Below are 14673 nucleotides of genomic sequence, written 5' to 3'. Positions count from 1 at the left end.
AAATGTTTGTTTATCTCTTTTGTTTTTTGCGACTATCAGCCAAAGAAAGGATCTATCTGACATGTGTTCACAGTGCATGAAAAGGAAAGATGCGGACCTATGTTGCATGGATAGAAATTACATGAGAATCATGTGAATGCAATGATGAACGAGTATTGAAGTTTTTAAAGACATGCTTCGATCTGATGAATTCAGAGGAAGATTTCTGTACCAAGAGCGGGAGACTTAGATTGTATATGTTATATTATGAACCTTTTTTCTATAATTCAAATACACAACAATACATTTGGGTATAAGCAACAGTCTGTTTTTATTCCTTGTTTTCTCAGTTATGATGTATAGAGAGAGGCGTGAGATAACGACAGAGATGTATATCGTTGTGTCCGCTTGGTTGACAATCAAACATCCTTCTGCCAATCTTTTTGTGTCACATTTCTGTCAACTTTTAAAAACATCAACATAACCAGGTTCCTATAATTGCTACATTCTTTCTCAAACAATAACACATTTTATATTCGTGAGAAATATTGAAACAATTCTGATTTAGCCGTCATGTTCCCCACATTTCATCCGCAGACGCGTGCCACATTTTTATCCATATAAATACATATATGTATATACACCTATATATATATATATATATATATATATATATATATATATATATACTAGCATGTCAACCCAGCTTAGACGGGGCCCTTTGTGTAACAGATATAGAACAGCTCAGATAGTGGGCACAGATCACGAGCAAATATAAGCGAAAGTAAAAGGAATGGACTTTAGAGAAAGAGCGATACATGAATTGAAACATGGTTAGATATAGCTTAGTTTGCACTAAACTTTCTGAAAAACGTTTTGCTTATTCCTAGCCTCTTTCGAAACGATTAAGGACAATTCACTTAATTTGTGTTTGCTTTTTGAAAATTAAATATGTTTTTAGCGCTTCTTTAAGTGTTTTAATTCTTTGCTCTAATATATATATATATATATATATATATATATATATATATATATACTAGCAGAAGTACCCGTCGTTGACTTGGTTAAAAAAAAGCCTAGAGAAAATGAGCTGTGATTGATGAAAGTATGATAGGTTATGAAAAGGTTGTAAAAAGATAGGTTTTGATACTAAAATGTTTCCCCTCAGCAAAATATGATGAAAGTAAAGATAATTTTCGCGAAAATATATTTTTTATATCAAATTTGTTTCCATTCGAAGTCAGAGCGGCCAACAAAATGATGTTTCCTTACAAAGAGAAAATGTTATACATATAATAATATTAATATACAAGAAATAAATGTTATCATAGTTAATAAAAGTAACTTTTACGGTAGAAACGTTCATTGGTTTGTATTTTTAAGTAGTTTGTAAAAAAAAAATTGTAATTCACGAACCACTTAAAAAAATCAAAATGGAAGCGACTTTTTAATGGAGAGCCCCGTTTTCATTTGATGGAGGGGCATCTGAACATTCTGCGTAAACAATTTAAAAGAGTTCCGTCAACGGAAGGAATATTCAAAAGCATATTTTAATGTTTTCCGTTATTTTGTGCTTGGTGAATATTCGATTATGGCATGTGTAGTTTATATAACAATTCATTTAAGTAGTTATCGCCTCAAATTCCGTTTTAATTTCGGTTCGCTGAAATTATTTCAAGTAAAGAGCATAAAAAACTGAGAGAAAGAGAAATTTAAGATGGCAGCCATGAATTTATAAGGTGTTGTCTCGTGGAATCTCACGAGATCTCATCTTCCACTGCACATGTATGCAAATGGAATGGGGTCAGTTTTCTGATAAAATGTATGTTGGCAAAGGCAGTTGAGAGAGACGTGCTGGGAGTTGAGAGTGAAAGTTGCCAGTGACCAATTCTAGCTGGACTGTTGCGTATTGTATTTGATTTTTTTTTTTGCTGTTTACCCGCCCGTTTAACGTCAAGCTGTTTCTACATAATGGGCGACAAATTCGGCCTTAAATTAATGCCGGAGTTCGACGGCTCGAACCCCGTACTTGACTGGGCGAAGAAGGTGGAACTGCATTGCCTGTTGTCTAGTGTGAAGAACATTGAACATGTGGTTCATCTACGTCTGTCCGGCGGGGCTTTTGCAGTATATCAACAGCTTAGTCCTGAGGAAAAACAGGATTATGATGGATCAAGGCGGCATTATACAAGACGTTCGCTATCGACCACGTCATTGCTTGGGAGCAATTTGAGGCAATAACTTTACATCCCGGTGAAACTGTCGACGTTTATTTGGCCGAGCTGACGAAATTGACGGTGTTGTTTGGTGGGCTGCATGAGTGGGCCTTAGCATGCACATTTTATGCAGGGCCCCCAACCGGAGCAAAGCAACCCCTGCGGCTTGCTCAAGCATAGTTTCCTTGTCCCTTAACGACCTGGTAGACCGGGCCAGACCCGTGATGAAGAATACTTATGAGATGGGAGAACCGGTAGTCGCTGCCGCACAGTGCGCATAAAATGAGGATACACCGTCGCAGGGGCCCGTCCTGAGGGTGAAGTCATGTGTTATAGATGCAATGACTAGGGCCACATTGCAAGGAACTTCCGGTGGCGACTGACAGCTATTCGCTGCTACCGATGTAATAAGACTGGTCATATGGCCCGTGATTGTTCGGGAAACGGGGTCGGGGACAAGGTGCCAGCGTCGACTCTTCCTCAAACAGAAATTAGACGAGTCGCTTCCGACCATTCAGGTCTATGTCAATGAGAAATTGTGCTCAGCACTCTTCGACTCTGGGTGTTCTCACACCGTAGTGAGTGTGGACCTCTGTCACACTTGGAAGAAGAAGAAGACTACTAGATCAACGACCCTCAGTGGAGCGACGCGGACATATTGCGGGATGGGCAATGTAAACATTTGCACTAAAACTGGAAATTCAGCTAACATCGAAGCGCTGGTAGTACTCAAGAAACAGATGGGGGCGATACAGCATCAGGAGAAGGTTCCAGTGTGTGCTGCTTTGAAGATTGATCAGTCAGACTTTTTGTCGAGTTTGACCAGCAGCAGAAGGCTTGGGCAGCCGCGTGGAAGTTGTAGGAAAACCAGGAACCAGCCAAACTGCGATATGAGGTAACAGAGTACCATGTGCCCGACCAAATAAGCGCTGCATATGAAGAGAAACTTCGTGATTGGATCAAGAATGGTTGGTTTATTTCATACCTCTATGAGAACCTTGCACCTCCCGAAGGCCTGATTCCGCTGATGACAGTCGCTCAGCAAAACAAAGCAAAGGTGAGGCCAGTGATGGACTATCGCGAACTGAACACGGATGTTGACGCGCCCACAGCAGATTCTGACGTTTGTGCCAGCAAATTACGAGAGTGGCGCCAGCAGGGCTCCAATGTGTCCCTGCTGGATCTAAGAAAAACATACCTGCAGGCCCGAATCAGTGAACCAATGTGGCCATTTCAGACGGTAGTGTATGCTGGCAGGAGGTACTGCCTTACCAGACTAGGCTTTGGGCTGCACGTGGAACCCCAAATAATGAAGACCATTACTAACACTGTGTTGTCACAGGCAGAGACAGTAAAAGATTGGACATCGGCGTACCTGGATGACATATATGTGAACGAAGACATGTGTCATCGTCACGTGTGAGGGCCAAACTGGCTGAGTTTTGTTTGATGTGCAAGGATCCCGAACATTTGGTGAATGGCGTTCGTGTCTTGGGCCTGAACGTTCGACAAGAGCGAAGCACTTTGAAATGGAGGCGCGGAACTGCCGTTCCTGCAGCGAGGCGAGCAGTATTCTTCCTGTGTGGAATACTTGTGGGGCACCTATCAGTGTGTGGATGGACTCGCGTGGCAACAACCATCATAAAAAGGGAGGCAAGCGCAGTCACCAACGGCTGGGATGATGAAACAGCCGACGATCTGTTGGTTTGCATGGTGAAGGAGACCATTGTAAGAGTAAAGCAGGATGACCCCGCCAAAGGAGACAGGTGCGTGCAGGGAGACAAACTGAATGCATGGGTGGATGCGAGCTCTCTGGCAATTGATGTGTTGATGGAGAAGAACGGTGCTGCGATTGAGGAACACTTGCTGGTTGCGACCGGGGAGTGACACTGCCCATATAAACCTGGGAGAGCTCGATACGGTGATAAAAGGTATCAACCTGGCACTCCAGTGGAAGGTCAGAAAATTACGCATACACACAGATTCACTGTGCGTGTACAACTGGATATCAAACATACTGGCAGACAAGACTAGGGATCGCATTAAGGCAGCCAACGAGATGCTGATCAGACGGAGTTGGAGACCGTAAAAAAGCTGGTAACAGAATACAACCTGTCTGTGGATGTGGTGCTTGTCACTTCAAATTGCAACCTTGCTGATAGGATCATTCGGGTGCCACAGAGATGGTATGACACCATGAAGGAGAAAGCCGAGCCAGTACCATTATGTGCCGCCTCTATTAGGGTGGCAGATGAAATCAGGAAGATACACCACCTCAGTGGACACCCCGGAGTGAGACGGACATGTTATTTTGTGCAGTTGTCCAATCCGTCGGTGTCCAAAATTGCAGTGAATGTGGTAGTCAAAGAATGCCAAACATGCCATTCAATCGACCCTCCCCGGCTAGATGGCGGAAAGGTCAGCTGGGAGTAAGCGCGACTTGGAGCCGTACATACCCCACTACGACAGCCAACACTTCCTTAACCTGATCGATTATGGACCGACAAGGTTTGCAATATGGCGCCCGTTAATAAGACAAGATTCCTTTAGTGTAATCCGTGAATTGGAGTCCATATTTTATTAAAGGGGTCGCCTGAAGAGATTCTCACAGGCAATGACACGGCCTTCTGCAGTGGAGAGTTCAGACGTTTCGTAGACGAGTCAGGCACAGATGTGCATATGTAGTAAGTGGCAACGGCATAGCAGAGCGGTGGCATTGAAGCGTGAAGAGGATCGCAGCAAGAAAACAATGCACGATCACAATGGCGGTCTATAGATATAATGCAACTCCAAAGAGCGGCATGACTGCTGCAAGCGCACCCACCAATTCGATCCATTGCTATCGAGTGAGCATCAAGGTCATTTACGCCCGTCTGCCTGATCGGCAGGAAACCCGAGGGCCATATGAGTTAGGGGACACTGTTTCGGTTAAGCCTCCCAATAATCGATACACCAGCAGCTTTCAAAGAAAGCGAATCACTGGCATTATTATGTGTAGGATATCCGGCATGCCCTAAATATGAACCAGTTGGCGAGTAGCAATGATGGTGAATCGTCCAACGATGACATGTGGATCCGTTCTAATCCCCACGATGGTACAACTCTGAACCCCAACACTGACACCAATAGTTCCAGCATCCCTTCTGTACACCCTAACGCTGATGCTAATGTTTCTGACACATCTTTTGAGAGCTCTAATGAAGACGAAGTAGTCCAGCCAATCACCCTTCGTAGTAGTACCCGCAACAAACGACCGCGTCCACTATGCCAAATGTGTGGTCTGGAGACCAGGGGGAGTGTAGAGTAATCAAAGAGGAAAACGTCCCCTTGTGTGTGTGTGTTGTGTGGTCATACAACTTACCTTCAGATGGGATCTGAAAGAAAGAAAAATTAAAGATGGCAGCCATGTATTTATAAGGTGTAGTCTCGTGGAATTTCACGAGATCTCATCTTCCACTGCACATGTATGCAAATGGAATGGGGTCAGTTTTCTGATAAAATGTCTGTTGGCAGAGGCAGTTGAGAGAGACGTGCTGGAAGTTGAGAGAGAAAGTTGTCAGTGACGAATTCTAGTAGGACTGTTGCGTATTGTATTTGGTTTATTTTGTTTTGCTGTTTACCAGCTCATTTAACATCAGCATTATAATTAAAGTCTTTGATGCGGGAAATTTTGTTCATCTTCCCAGACTGTCATAAAGATATGCGTCTTACTCATAATGAGAACTCTTTCCTCTTAGATCTAAAGAAGCAACTTTATTATTTTGTTTTAATTTCTTAATGGGATAAGGGAACGTTGAAGCATATTCTCCCTTACTGCGAGCTGGCACCAGAACGATATACAAAGAAACACATAGAAACACAATCACATATTTATAATTACTGAAGAACAAATCAAGCAAAAGATAAGACGGAGAATTATCCAGGATTAAGCAAATGAATTAGGTGGAATTTCACCAAGTAAACATAAATGTCATCCACCGACTCCAAAAATAAATAATAGATGGCCGGTAAGTGTAGCCATGGAAACCTCTTGATATTGTTGTGGGATGTGAAGAAAAGAAAGCAGGAATTACACCAGAATTAATAGCATCAAGGGAAAAATATATTGCTGCTCCATAAGGAGATCAACTAGGTAGAGTTGAAGAGGATGAAAAATGGATAGACAAATGACAACATATTGCCATTGGTGCAAGATGCAATGTGAAGCATACGATTTTAAACGTTTTTCGATATCGATGTTATTCTTATTGATAAAATTCATTCAATATCTCCACGAAATAACAGAAAAAAAGCATTCTACTGTATATGGCTAAAGGGAGATGATTCACACTAGAAGCAGAGGGAATCGTTGGATAGTAAAAGAATGAAGACGAAATAAACTTTTTATACCATAAGCAGGGTAGTGCCATGATACCAGTTATTATGACGTTAGTATGCAATCAAAAGCAGTTGTGTTGATCGCTAAAAAAAGTTTGTGGCGAAATAACATTTATGAGCAGTACTACAAGACCACATCCTTATAGAAGCTCCACTACTTGGGTACATTGTTTTAGGAGTAAGTATCAAAAACTGCGAAGTTGTTCGTCTTGATGATGATGTAGTACTGGATCTTGTAGCACAGCAGTAAATCGCAAAGGACAAAAAAGATCATGAATTACACTTGTGGCGTGAAGAAATGCTTGCATGGTTTCCATTGGTTACAATTCTACTGTCACATAACCCACCCAAATATTGACGCATACTCTCGAAAAGATTTGTTTCACATGTAAACTGATATATTAGGTTGAGGGGAAAGTTCTTATAATTGTTTTTTTTATTTTGATTTCAAATTATGTATTTTTAAATAAGTTTTCGTCTTGATACCTTTAATTTTTATATCATTTTTAAAGGCGTTATCTACTCTATCCAATCGTTTTAATTAAAATTGTTTCAAAACAATTGTGTCTTCTTTTCTGAACGTTGAATACAAGATAAAAAATAGCAAATGCGCAAAATTTCTTATTTTAATTCAAACTAAGCCAATAAGCTGCTGAAACAATGAAGCGTTTGTTCCATGAGCCACTACTGAATGCACAGCACAATGGTGGTTTAAGAAATTTTGTAGTGACGATGAGAGTCTTGAAGATGATGAGCGTAGTGGTCGGCTATCGGGTGTTGACATCGATCAATTTAGAGTCTTAGTCGAAACCAATTCACGCACAACTGTTCGAGAACATGATTTTGAATTAGACGTAATGTATATGACGATTTCCGTATACTTGAGACAGATTGGAAGGACAAAAAACAACCAACAGGAGAGCCATTATGAAGTGTCGTATTCCCTTCTTCTACGCAACAAGAACGATCCGTTTCTTGATTGGGTTGTGAAGTGCGATGTGAAGTGGTTTCTTTACGACAACCCGCGATGCTTAGCACAATGGTTAGACAACACTTCTCGAAACCAGAGTTGCATCAAAAGAAGATCATGCTGACTGTTTGGTGGTCTGCGACCGATCTCATCCTTACAGTTTTTTTTTTAATGAAGGCGACACCATTACGCCAAATGCATAAAATTCATCAGAAACGTCGACAATAACACTCAGCATTAGCCAACAGAAAATGCCCAATTCTTCTCCAAGACCATCCCCGAGTCTACGTTGCTTAACCGACCCTGCAGCAGTTGATCGAATTGGACTATGAAATCTTGCCTCACCTACCATACTCTCCAGACCTCTCACCTACCTAATAGCACTTTAGCAAGCTTCTCAACACCTTTCTGCGTGAGAAATGCTTAAAAAACATGCGATATCAGAAAACGCCTTCATAAACTTCATCGTCTCCAGAACGCAAGACTTTTCGTTATTATTTTCAACTTGATGTGTGTAGGCAATAGTGTGTTAATTCTGATGGTACTCATTTCGATCAATAATTTTATGTTTCAGCTAAGATATGTTCATCTGAATTCCTTGTCTACCTGATATAAAATGTCATGAACGAGTGGCTTGTATTAATGTTTCACACAGTATTACTGGACACCCCTTTAAAATATAGTTGTATTAGCTAATGATGTTTTTATTCTGAATGAATGGGTGTGTTGCTGATTGTTTAAGTGAGCTTAATTTTTTATGTACGTTGGTGACAGAGAGAAAGATATTACATTAGTAAATTATCCCAGATATGTGAAAAAAGGGCATGTACAAAGAAGTCGGGGCAATCTTTTAAATGGATGCAAACACTAAAGAAACACCGTTTTTTTTTTTCAATTTTTTCAATATCTGGTTAAATTTCTTCCATACTTGCATTTGTTTTGGCATTCAACCTGGAGCGGATGAGATGGATCCTTTCAGAGAATTTCCCGTTATTTAAACGACTGCTGGCCAGATGCGAAGGACTACTTCAGATACAAATGTTAGCCAGTCATGATTCCAGATTCGTACCAAATGGAAGCGAGGGTTCAGTATCAGCTTTGCATTATGCTTCACTGTTCCGAACGAGTTTTTGTAGTTAATTCCCGCATCATTTAATCAAATCATAAGGAGTTGAAGTTAAATGATTTTGTCGATAAAATAATCTGAGTGACAACGGATAACGTAGACATACTTGTTGTACAAGGGAACTTGGAGATTGTGAACGCACACAAATTACAGGTTAGTAGGGAATAAAGAAAGTACCAAGCCGGACTTAGGCACACATATTGACCTCTCATGGAAGAAAGACAGTACCAGGTCGGACTTGCACACATATATTCACCTTTGATGGAACAAAGAAAGAATTTGTAAATAAGAGAAAGGTCCGACGGATATAGAAACAGAGAGAAAGCGAGACGGAGAGAGACACACGATCATTATTTTGGCTCGTCAACCCCAACCGCAACTTTCACCACCCTTGATCGATACGTCCGTTAATCATTGACAGTCAAAATAATGAATAAATAAAAACAGTTTTATCATGAAACCATCTATGTGTTTGATTGTGAAACGGCTGGAACACGCATATATTTATTAACAGCACGCCTCTTTGTAGAAGTGCTACAAACATAATTATACATACGCGACAGTCATAAACAGATAGAATCCTCAATAGAGAACAGACTAAAACAGAACAAGCGAAGATGTTTGAAGGTAAAAGATTGGTGCATAGAGAGGGTAGATTACAGCAAGAAAAAACAACGTCATTTGAGATGAACTAACGAAAAAGAAGGATGCAACACAAAGAGTTGGGATCGTAAACCTACAGCTCTCATACATCGCTTGCTCTCATTCGATCATGTTTTACTGCCGTGATATAAAACGATGCAGACCAGGGCTTGATAGATACGCATTTTGGTACCAAGTTTGATTTTAAGTCTCGACTAAAACTGATATCGAAGACACCAGAAAGCGAGAAAAGTATCTCTGATGTGATTATTTATATTTTCCTCTGCTTCAACTGTTCCGGTGATGATAGAGGCGAAGTATTTGAAACGATCTTTTTAAATTTCTTCCATAAACTAACAATAAATCGTCTTCTTGTCGCTGACTCGTTGGGTCTGTTCCACAACTGAGCAATCCTTGCTTTGATCAGTTCGTCTTGGCGTTATGCAAAATTACCTTGCAGGCATCATGCACACAACAGGCTATCCATTGTCACGTTGTTGGTGAGGAGATTGGCTTGTTCATTACAGTGTGGCAACAATATTTCATGCACGGACGAATGATAGCTTTACAGTTATATACAACACTGGCAGATGTGATAAGATTTCTAGCCTTGTAGATGAAACCTATCTTCTTTTAAGCGGACTTCACAACAGCTTCTATATATCTATTCACCTCAATATATACGTATTTCATCATGGCTGGTGATTCTTTATTCAACACCACTAACCAAAGCCTAAAGGCCATTAAAAAAAAAGTGCGGGTCAGACAACACCGTGATGATTTGCAATGATTGTGGTGATTGTACAGACTTTGAAAATTTAAGAAGGCGGCTCAACAAGAATTTATTTAAATTGAGCTTGGAAACGAACATGTTGCAGTCAGCTGGGAAGCAGTTCCAGGATATTGTGTTCCACAGAGAAGCAGTTCTAGGAAATAAACTGTGTTTATGGAAGTTTTGTTCAGTTCAAGATAGATAGAGATAGAGAAACTATTGTTAGTGGTTGCAGTTAGACGAGATTGTCGGAAATGTTTTACAGCAAAGAAGGGTAATAGAATAAAGCCCAGCCATGAAAATAATGATTGAAAAGGAAAAGTCTAGTAATGTTTCTCCTCTGAGGAAAAAGTCGTAGGAACATGAAAATAATCTCTCCCACTAGATTTTGAAACTGGGTTTTTAAATAGAATGAGGTGAATTATGTTGGCAACACATTTGATATGTGGTAAAAAATTAAGATGATGGGGGAAATAATATAACAGTGTACAATATATATAAAGATTAAAACTAAATGGCCGACTATAGTCGATATCGACCCGGAGGCACTCTTTTCATAAGCTGCTATGCAAAAATGAAGGGGAGGGCACAGCTCTATTGTCAGGATTGCTCCATTTGCTCTTGGTTCTCCCCTTATAATGTATTTAGGAAAAGGGCACCATGTACAATTCTTCCCTTATAATTTATTTAGGAAAGGGTATGAAGTACAATGTTAATGTATTTGGTATGATCCGCTCAACGATTGAACTCCTATCTCCCAGCCGATTAGCACACTCTCTTAATATTATGTCAAAAGAAATAATAATAATAATAATAATAATAATAATAATAATAATAATAATAATATATATATATATGTGTGTGTGTGTGTGTGTCTGTGTCTGTGTGTGTGTGTAAAAAAACCAAATGATTATTAAAGAGGAATCACATAAGTGCAACTGTAACAAAATAAGAAGAAAAATGTGCAAAAAACAACAACAATAAAACAACAAAAAAAACGGACAGTTTGGAAATAAATAAGCAAACATAAAATAAAATAAATAAATAACAGGAAAAAATGTACACGTTGCTGCAAAGACGGAAGATTTGTTCTCGGGCTGCGTGCGGGTGAGTCAGGGGTTGTCTGCGTTCACAGGATGAGAAAATAAAGGAGATAGAAGAACATCCGTGACGCGCTAGGAGTCGGGTCGGGATAAGGGGGTTCACAGTTAGGGGTCGGTCTGTGGGGTAAACCAATCGTCCATCCTGCCCCAACCTCCCAGCGGACAAATCTGAACAGTTGACTCACCAAGCATCACCTTGTCAGATATGCTTGCAGTTTCGATTCTTGAAAGCCAATGGCTTCCGCCCCCTCTCTCTCTCTCGCTCGCTCTTTCTTTTTTTTTCTCTCTCTCTCTCTTTCCCCTCCTTCTCTTTATTTACCTCTCTACTCCTCTCTCGCTCTCAGATGGACGTCGCCCAGATTTCTGCTCGGCTTTGGGGGCGGAGGAGTGCATGGGCGAAGACGGATGGGTTAGTCGGGAATTCCTACTGACAGCGCTGGACAGTCATGGAGATCAGGCAGATGGAGAAGGGACAATTGGTAAGGGAGGGTTGCAGGGTAGTTTAACAGAAGTCAGGGAACATGCTTATGGATGGTTTATGCAGGAGGAGACGGGGAAGTAAAAAACAACGAAAAAAAGTGATGCTCGCATGTAGTCAAAGAAATCAGTCGGGCTCATTTCAGACAATACCATTTGCAGGACATTCAATCGTTTTTCACAAGAGAAACATGACAGATATAATGCTCAGTCATGAAAAACATCGCGCCATGTGCATTTCATCACATGTTTACAGCTAGGCATATAAATCAATCTATAACTATATATATATATATATATATATATATATATATATATATATATATAGATTCATTTATCTACATCTAGCAACATTTATTTATTATAATAAAGTTGGCTTAATCAAAGTTTGTCATCTAAAGGTAGGTTGGTTGGTTGGTTGTTTTTGTTTTACGACATATCAACCCTTTTCAAGTTATTTAATGCCGAAACCAAAGATTTTGAAGAAAGATTTTGTAATAGAATATATTTGTTGTTTTCAAGTAGGATTCTATTTAACCCATAGTTGGGACCCTAGCAGGTTCTACCACTCCGGGTCAGATTGGACCTGGGAGCAATGCCATTACAGGGTGGCTCCACACTCCCCACATCCCGCAAGCTGGGGTCTCACCACTGGATATAGTTTAAGGTCTTATCCAGGACCTAATCTAAAGGCTTTGTTTCTACATATATACACCACACAAAGTAAATGTTAAAATATTCATTAGCATTGAGATTGAGTTATGATTTGAAAAATATGCTAAGGTTGCAAATAGACACCCAACGATTTGATTGTGTTACTTAGAATAAGGTAAGCATTTTCGACTACGAATGGAGAATCATGGTTTGTTACCCTAAGGCTTTATTCTAAATATTTCTATCAAACAAAAGCAAATGTTAAAATATTCATTAGTATTGGGATTGAGTTATGCTTTTTAAAAATATATCGTAGTGTTGCAAATAGACACCCAAAGATTTCCTTGCGTGACTTAGACTTCAGGTAAGCATTTTCAATTGCGAATGTAGAATCAAAATTTGTTTCTCCAAGGATTTTTTTAATCCCACAAAAGTTCTAATATTCATTAGTTATGTTAAGAAAAATATTGCAATGCTGCTTAATTGACATCCACAAATTTATTTACGTAACGTAGGCATAACATAGTTACAACTATGAATACAGAATCCAAGTTTGTTACGCTACGACTTTGAATCTACATATTGAAATCACAGAAAATGTTAAATTTTTAATTAATACTGGGATTGGGTTATGTTTGTAAAATGTCGACCATGTTTAATAGACACCAAAATGTTCGGTTGTGTTACGTAGGCATAATGTAAGCCATTCCGAACGGAGAAAGCTTGATAAAATACATGCGATTTATAATACTAAATAGTTACAAAAGTTTATGTTTAGAAAAGCTTTCTAACATAACCCTTCCCCTTCTCACTTAAGAACGGATTCCATGGGCAAAGTTTCTTTCTAAGAACTGCACGCCTATGGAATTTCTTCCGTTTTCCTCCTTTCTAGCTGGCTACAATATGGTTGTCTTCAAGTCTAATGTAAACAAGTTTTTCATGAGCCGTTCCACTTAAGTTAACACATTTACCGAATTTTCATAAATAAGGATTACGATATTGTCCAATTGTCTACTGTACACTCTTTAACGCTTATCCTCCAGGTGCTTCTTGACCTTGATGAGTGGTGATGCCTATGTAAAAAACATCGTCGATGACGGAACTAAAATCTCGAATGCCGATTAAATAACTGGACTAAAATACAGCGTAATTGCTTTACTTTGTCGTAATTTGTAATTCAATCACAAATCATGTTTCTGTCTATTATTATACTTACCTTTCACTCATCCTGACCACTGACTCTTATTTTATGCACTTTCTATAACTTTCGCTTCCGCCACTCGCTATTTCTCGTTTTCTCTTTCTGAAAATTCAAAAGAAAAAAAAAACTATAAAATAAGATACTGGAATACTTTATTAGAAACAACAGGAAACGTAACAAGCAAAAGTGTCATTTAAGCAGTAGTTGGAAGGGTAAAATAAAGAACGAGAAGACAAGGGAGATATGTAATGTAGGAAAATACTCAACTTGGATTTCCTCTTTTTATTTTTTAACATTACCTTGCAAGCTTACACCTTCGCGATTAAATCAATGTAAATTGAACCGAAGCAGTTACGAGACAGGTTATATATATATATATATATATATATATATATATATATATATATATATATATATATATATATATATATATGTGTGTGTGTGTGTGTGTGTGTGTGTGTGTGCGTGTGTATGTGTGTCTTTGTCTGTGTGTGTGATAAGATAAGTGATGAGAAATAAAAATTATAAATACCTTTAATATATCATCGTATTAATAAGAAAATAGAAAGTATAACGGAGAAAATTAACATAACATGGAGAGGATAAAACTCATCATTAGAACAGAATAAGCAACATTATACCAAATATAAAATATAAATAAAAGCTGGGTTAAGAACGCTTAAATGAGACATGTATCTATTAAGATCATGCTTTTTTTTGTAAATTTAAGAACATAAATATATAAGAATAAAAATAAAATATATGTATAAAAAAATAACCATACGTGAATAGAAGGGTAAAACAATGAAAAAGTAGCAAAACTCCTCTGTTCAGTCTCGGAAATTAATGGGTACCCTCTGTAAGAGTATGTGCACATGTAATTTTGTAGCAAAATTGGCTAAGCGATAGCGAAATATAAAATAAATAATCTTAGACACGTATAAAAGAAAATAATACTGAAAATATTATCATCTAAGGTTACTGTATTTATTGAAATAATTGAATTGTAATACTTATAAACCATTTATATCGATTATCTGGATTATCTATGTAACGCGTAGCATATGATTAGTTGTACAAAAAAATTAATAGTGAAAGAAAGGGGATATGCGAGCAAAAGAGACTTATTTTGTAGTTTTGATTTTCTTTAATTTAA

This window comes from Euprymna scolopes, chromosome 17 (assembly GCF_053919585.1).
Source record: "Euprymna scolopes isolate OS-2025 chromosome 17, ASM5391958v1, whole genome shotgun sequence".
Classification (NCBI taxonomy): Eukaryota; Metazoa; Mollusca; class Cephalopoda; order Sepiida; family Sepiolidae; genus Euprymna; species Euprymna scolopes.
The sequence above is the reverse complement of the archived record's forward strand: the minus strand, read 5'-3'. Positions refer to the sequence as shown.